General features: G+C 42.2%; 1 long non-coding RNA gene across 1 annotated transcript; it reads left to right on the top strand.

Annotated features, from left to right (window-relative positions):
• Positions 1-473: 473 nt before the first annotated feature.
• LOC138265819 (uncharacterized) lies at positions 474-5,437 on the top strand. The gene is made up of 2 exons (XR_011199428.1): positions 474-815; positions 4,746-5,437. It is a non-coding gene; the product is annotated as an uncharacterized lncRNA (long non-coding RNA).
• Positions 5,438-6,164: the final 727 nt, after the last annotated feature.

Below are 6,164 nucleotides of genomic sequence, written 5' to 3' on the forward strand. Positions count from 1 at the left end.
CCTTCATTTGTAGAATGAGAGAAAGAGTAAGACTGTGGGAGAAAAATAAATGCATGGGGCAAGTGCAAAAGTAAATGAGGGGAAGAGTTATTTGTTTATGAGCAAGAAAATCACATGTGAATTGGTGGCACGTAAAAAAAAAATCACTATTGAAATAGATAAGACTTCTACACATTCTCTATGATAAAAAAGCATTTAGCCAATAAACGTCATCAATAAAACAGTGTGTATACTGGTTAATACTGAGTATGATGATATTTTGAGGCACGAGTTCAAACCCCACCTAGAGAAGCTTGTTTTGGGGTTGTTTTTCTTTGTTTCCCTTTATTTAGTTTACCCACGTGAAAGAAAGAGACTCTTTGGAAATCACCCACTATAACTATTTGCAATTAATCTTAAACGAGCATGTCAGAAATCGAAGAAATTCTGTTGCATATGTCACATGAGTTGTGGCACATGCCACATGACATAGTGACACGTGACCCTTGGCAGGAAAAGAATGTGATTAACTTTCAGAACATAAACGGATGCAACGTCGGAGTAAAAATGAAACTGAAAGAACCTGCAGTGCACGCAAGATCCTGTCCCTGTCGAGGATTGTGACCCAGCCTCTGGCTCCGCTCCCTGGTTATCTACGCAGGAAGTGAGTAGAAAAGTCGCAAAGATGGTGTTCCAGGTCTTTCTGTTGGGTTTAGACTCCCCTCACACAATTGATGTTGCCGACAGCGAGTCAGACTTTAAAACCACAAATATCAAGACTTTTAAGGAACTGGTGGCTAAAAAACTGAGCGATGTGGCAAAATTACAAAGCGTAGGTAAGTGGCGTTATTGAGATGCGTCGGTCTAAATCCTAAATACATTGCTAAGAACTTTATTGAAATGTGCGGAGCGTGCAGGAGCTTACATCCTCCGTCTAAATTCGATTCTGCCCATTCGATTTGTAACAAGCAATGTAAAAGCCATTAGTCTGGCGTTGACTGCTGCTGACCTTTTTTTTTTTGCTTTGCCAATGCTTACTGTGTGAATGTTTATTGTGTAGGCAGCCACACGCTATATGAAAACGCTCATTGTCTTAAAGCCAAAGTGAATTTATATTTTTGACGTAAAAGCACATGATGTACCAGTAGTCCCTAGCACGGAAGACGATTACTCACTGTGTGGGTGGGCACATTGTGCAACAGCTGAGCCTGTGCCCCGTGCTGTATGCTGTGGCGGGTGGAAGAAAAAAAAGTATAAAACACGACAGCAGAAGGTCTTGGCTAAACGGTAGAACTAAAAATGAAAAAGCGTACTCCAGGAGCCCAAAACTTGAGATGCTACAGATAGGTGAAGGAGCCAAGGGCGTTTTTATTCTATTATAAATTAAGACTACAAGTCCCAGAATTTAAAGAAAAAAACCCGGACTGCAGCAGCACATCACTCGAGAACATGGGGAACTTGGCAGCTATGTTCCCCGACCCTTGCTCCCACCCTCTTTAAGGCCCTTGTATGTTTGGAGTGGCAGTATGAGTTTCAAAGTCCCACTCGCTCTGACAAAGTTGGACTGTCTGCAGGCGGAATATCACCCCGGGGGTGGGGCGGAACTGGTTTCTGTAAGAAAAGAGCTAGCAAATCCTCATTTCGGACAGCAGCTAGGTTTGGGGTTTATTTTCGTGGCAGAAAAACGTGGTGGCGAGTTCGGCCTAGTTGATGCTGACACTTTCGAAACTGCTGTGAGAGGAAGGCCCCTCCAAATATGCCCCACTTTCACCTAAGGGAAATCAGCCTAGTACATGCCACTGGTTTGGATTTGCTGATCGATAAAAATATACATGTGAGAGAAGTGATGATGTCCTTGGCTGGAGACAAAGCAGTTGGAATTGGAGTAGTTGATCAGGAGAATGTAGAGCAAGACGATCAACATATGAATCACTTAATTTTGCAGGAAGGAGTGACAGAGATCAGAGCAGAAGGTCATTAGATATATTTATGTAGCCTTTTTAGGTCGAGCTTTTAGACATCTTCTGTTTTTTTGTGGGCTTAGAGTCCGCTTAGTGCTTTTTTATTCACTTGTTTCAGTGCCCTTTAAAAGTTATTAGTTTTAAGTGGGTATTTTTTCCCATTTGTCCCTCCTTTTCGTTGTTTTTTTCCTCCCATGGAGCAGGTCCGCACGACTTGTAGCCTTCCACTTGTGTGCAATTGGGCTTGTTCCTGGCACTACATTTTTGTTTTTGTTTCTGCAGGCGGCGGAGGAAGGCTGTTTGGTCGCACAACTGCTTTCTCCTGCTGCTCCCCATCCTGTGCTGCCACAAACTGCCCCTTGTGTGCGCAGGACTCTGGCCGATCTCTGCTGCTTCTGCTGGTTTGATGCTACTGTTCGAGGAGAGTCTCTTTTTGTACAGCCCTGCAGCAAGGACTCCCTGACTGTACATGAGGGGGGAGAGTGACCACATGTTCTCGTTTTCTCCTTAGAAACCCGCCTAATTTAGATTCCATTCAGTTTTTACTAAACCCTCCGTAAAGTTGTATTTACATCCCATAATATTTTGCACAGATTTATTGAACACTAGCTCTTCAAGAGGAGCCATTTGTCATATATTTTCAAGCACCAAAGGCAAAGGCGCAAAACTGCATTATGTTCTTTAAAATCTCATTGAAGCATCCTCGTCCCCTCATTTTTCCCCTAAACTTCTACTCCTAACCATGAGCCCTAGCTATGGAGAAAGAATGTTAACCTTCCAAATTGCTTCAGCCAGAGAAAAATAATGCAACACTACACTGGTGCAGTTCATTTGTGAACAGCAGTTTACTACTGCCCATTGAACTTGCAATACCATTTTTGTTATTTATTTACATCATAGTTGCACCAGTAGACCGCAGCAAATATTTTCGCTCAGAGGTTCCATGCAAGTCGTCGCAAAATTCACAACACCTGTGTAAAGTTTAAGCAATTTAGTAAATGTTTCATGGATAGTTGAATGAGTTATGGAAGGTAGATGGCGGTGTGTCACTCTGGCCTCTCTTCCTGGGATAGGAGTAGAATATTGAATAATGGCTTTAATAGTGCATGTGGAAAGAGGCAAAAGTTTTTTTTTATATGAGAGACCCTAGCGTGAGACATCCCTCTTTATACCCCTCGTAGCTCAGGCTTCGATCCCTTTAGGGAACATGACCCCCTGCCCCGCTCTACCAATGCCACCCATCTATTCGCAGCGCATGTCACCGGCCACCACAGTAGACCGCCCCTTCCACACAAAAGTTTTAACAAAACTTTCTACAGCAGCACTCTCGGTGTAAATGTCATCCCCTCCCTAATGGGTTCCAGATTTAGGATTACGTGTGTGTAAGTGGCCTCTTGCCCCGTGTTTACAGAAATGTGCGTAGGGGAAGACATTTGTGTTTGTTTCTGTCACTGAAGCATATGGCACTTTCAGTGAGTGGGTAGTTCTCTGCTTTCTTGATAAGGTTTTAATCACAGCTTTGTAATATTAACCTTGCTGCTCTGACATCTTGGCCAAAATCGACTGTAAGGCTGTATTTACGTCTGTAAAAAGGTGACAAGTACTTATATCAAGTAATGGCACAAAATTGCCACTGCTTTTGGGGCTAACAGGATTTCCCGGCAGGACGTATTAAAGAAGAATTTTGCACAGGGCACAGCTGAAGCAAATTAATTTTGCCACATAATACAAGTAGAATACAGTCTGATTGAATACATAAACAGGGAAACTAGTGATAAATCTAGGCAAACCTATGAGAAGTTGAACTTGTGGCAATTAAGTAGCAAACTGATTTCTTTGGCAAATGCACTAGCTGCACTCACTGAAGTGGAAAACTAAAGACGGAGGCAAGCACAAATTGGTACTGCATTTACCATAATGAAATGGGACAAACTGCATGCTGGAGTGTGAGGCAGTGTGCTCCCAACTGTCTCCTATTTGAAAAGACTCCCTTGAGGCAGTATGCTGACGAGCTTTGGTTGATGCACCTGCGTGCCAGTGAGTGGTACTGTGACCTGAGAGGATTTTGGCAGCATTCCAGCAAACCCAAATAATTAGATACATACCTCACTAGCTGCAGCCATTAAGGTGAAAAACTACAGACTACAGATGAAGCAAGGACAAATTTGTACAGCATTTACTATGCAATGGGCAAGCTGCATGTTGGAGTGTGAGGCAGTTCAGCTCCAACTGTTCACCTTTATGGCTGTTATCTACACCACACACGTCTAACAAATCCAGGTTGTGATATTATGCTGCAGTTCATACTCGGTGCGCCTATGTACTAAACACAGTCTCTAACCATGGCCCTTTATATGGTGAGCCTGTGTGGTGCCCTCGGACCGCTGCCAGCGGCTTTGCTTAAAGAATCTATGGTCAATAAAACACCCGTTGTAATATGATAAGGATAACATGCAGAAAGTTAAGTCAGTAAATTCGTTTTATGATTAAATGATAAAGTGAATAGTATAACGGACATTATACTACTGAAGTGTATCACGACCTTACCTCAGTGTATTTGCCTTTGCTCTTTGCATCAAACATGCCCAGGCAGATGCACCACCATAGTCCATGCATTGTTGAAGCATTGTGCATATATAATCAAAGTAGACAAAACATATGTATATGTGCAAAGCCACCCATTACAGTTCTCATGTATATTATAGAATGTACAGGATGCATTTTTTTCTTTCTTTTGATTGATCTTCACATTCAGATTCTTGTATATTTATTGGTCTATTAAGCGTGTCTCTAACTTTTTTGCAGACCCTGGAGACATTCGCCTCGTGTTTGCAAACAAGCCACTTCAAGAAGATGCTGAAACTTTTGAGCAAGCTGGAATCCTGCCCAAGTCAAGCATTCTTATGATTCTTGGACTGCCAGGGGGCAGGTGGTAAAGGCTATCTTGGACGGACATGTGGAGAACCGACCGTTGTACAAGTACTACAGCAGAGACATGTAATTCAGCTGTACCTCAAATAAGTATCTGCCATACCATACATACCTTTAAAGGAATAAATACTGAAAACTGAAGAAAATGTAGAAGACATGAAGATACAGCACTGAACTGGCGTGTGCAGTTTGGCATGATATCTGAAAGCATAAGTACACGCTCAGCAAAACCCATCCATTAACTCTTTTGCTCCCAGTCATCCTGCATATTTTAGAACATTATTTCCAAAGTATGCTTTCAGACAATCACCTTCACCCCAATGAGTGGGGCCTTCGGTGCACTAAATCTCCATGTCCGCCCTTCAGTACTCTGTAATGGAATTAGAAACTTAATTTAGAAATCATACCAATATGTTCATATTGCCACATTGGATGGGTAGTGATCTCATCTTAGTTGCTGTTTGTATTAGAATTAGTCCAGTTAGTAGCAAAATAATGTTTTCGTGCACTACCTTTTTATAAGATCACATTAAAAGTTTGGCAATTCGTACTTGCCTATATTCATACTTTGTTCTTTCTTGACGCCTTTCTTTTAACAATACTGCCCTTTATTTTGCTGCCTCACACACACACACATACTCATCCTATTTAGTCATGAATAGTTTTTGATTTGTTCTTGTGGTGTTTCTTATCCATGTTTTTGTTTTATCTTAAATCAAATAAAATGTGTTAAATTAATTCAAACTTGGGAACAAGGGAGAAAGTCGACCCCTTGAATTTGAAATATGAAGTCTGTCGCCTTTCTGCATGTGTACCATTTTTGACAGTGTGACACTTTGAACTCCAGCCTGGCCCCAACACCGCCAACTCAGCGGCTTGGTACTGAGCGACAGTATCGTTCTCTAGTTGGCAGTAGCATCTCATTTTAACATCCTTCTGCTTGGGTCTTCAGTACTATCACCGAAAAAAGAAACACCATACAAGACCAGCACCTTCTGCAGTATGTTACGTGGACTGCCAAAGGAGGAAGATGCAACCCTGCTGTAATGCAGCATGGGCTATGTTAGTACTGTTCTTGCATGAACTATACTGCGAGGCCCTCTGCGTCACAGTTTAATACATATACATAGGCATACAATCCCACAAAGATCAAAACATGCAGACATGAACAGACACACTGATGAGCACGAACCACAGATTTACACGAACACGCTATGAAGCACATCTGGAAGGAGCATTTAGATTGCACAGTTGTCATACCACCCCTTCTCCCCTTGCCTTCCAAAAACAGGG

Source organism: Pleurodeles waltl, chromosome 11 (assembly GCF_031143425.1).
Source record: "Pleurodeles waltl isolate 20211129_DDA chromosome 11, aPleWal1.hap1.20221129, whole genome shotgun sequence".
NCBI lineage: Eukaryota > Metazoa > Chordata > Amphibia > Caudata > Salamandridae > Pleurodeles > Pleurodeles waltl.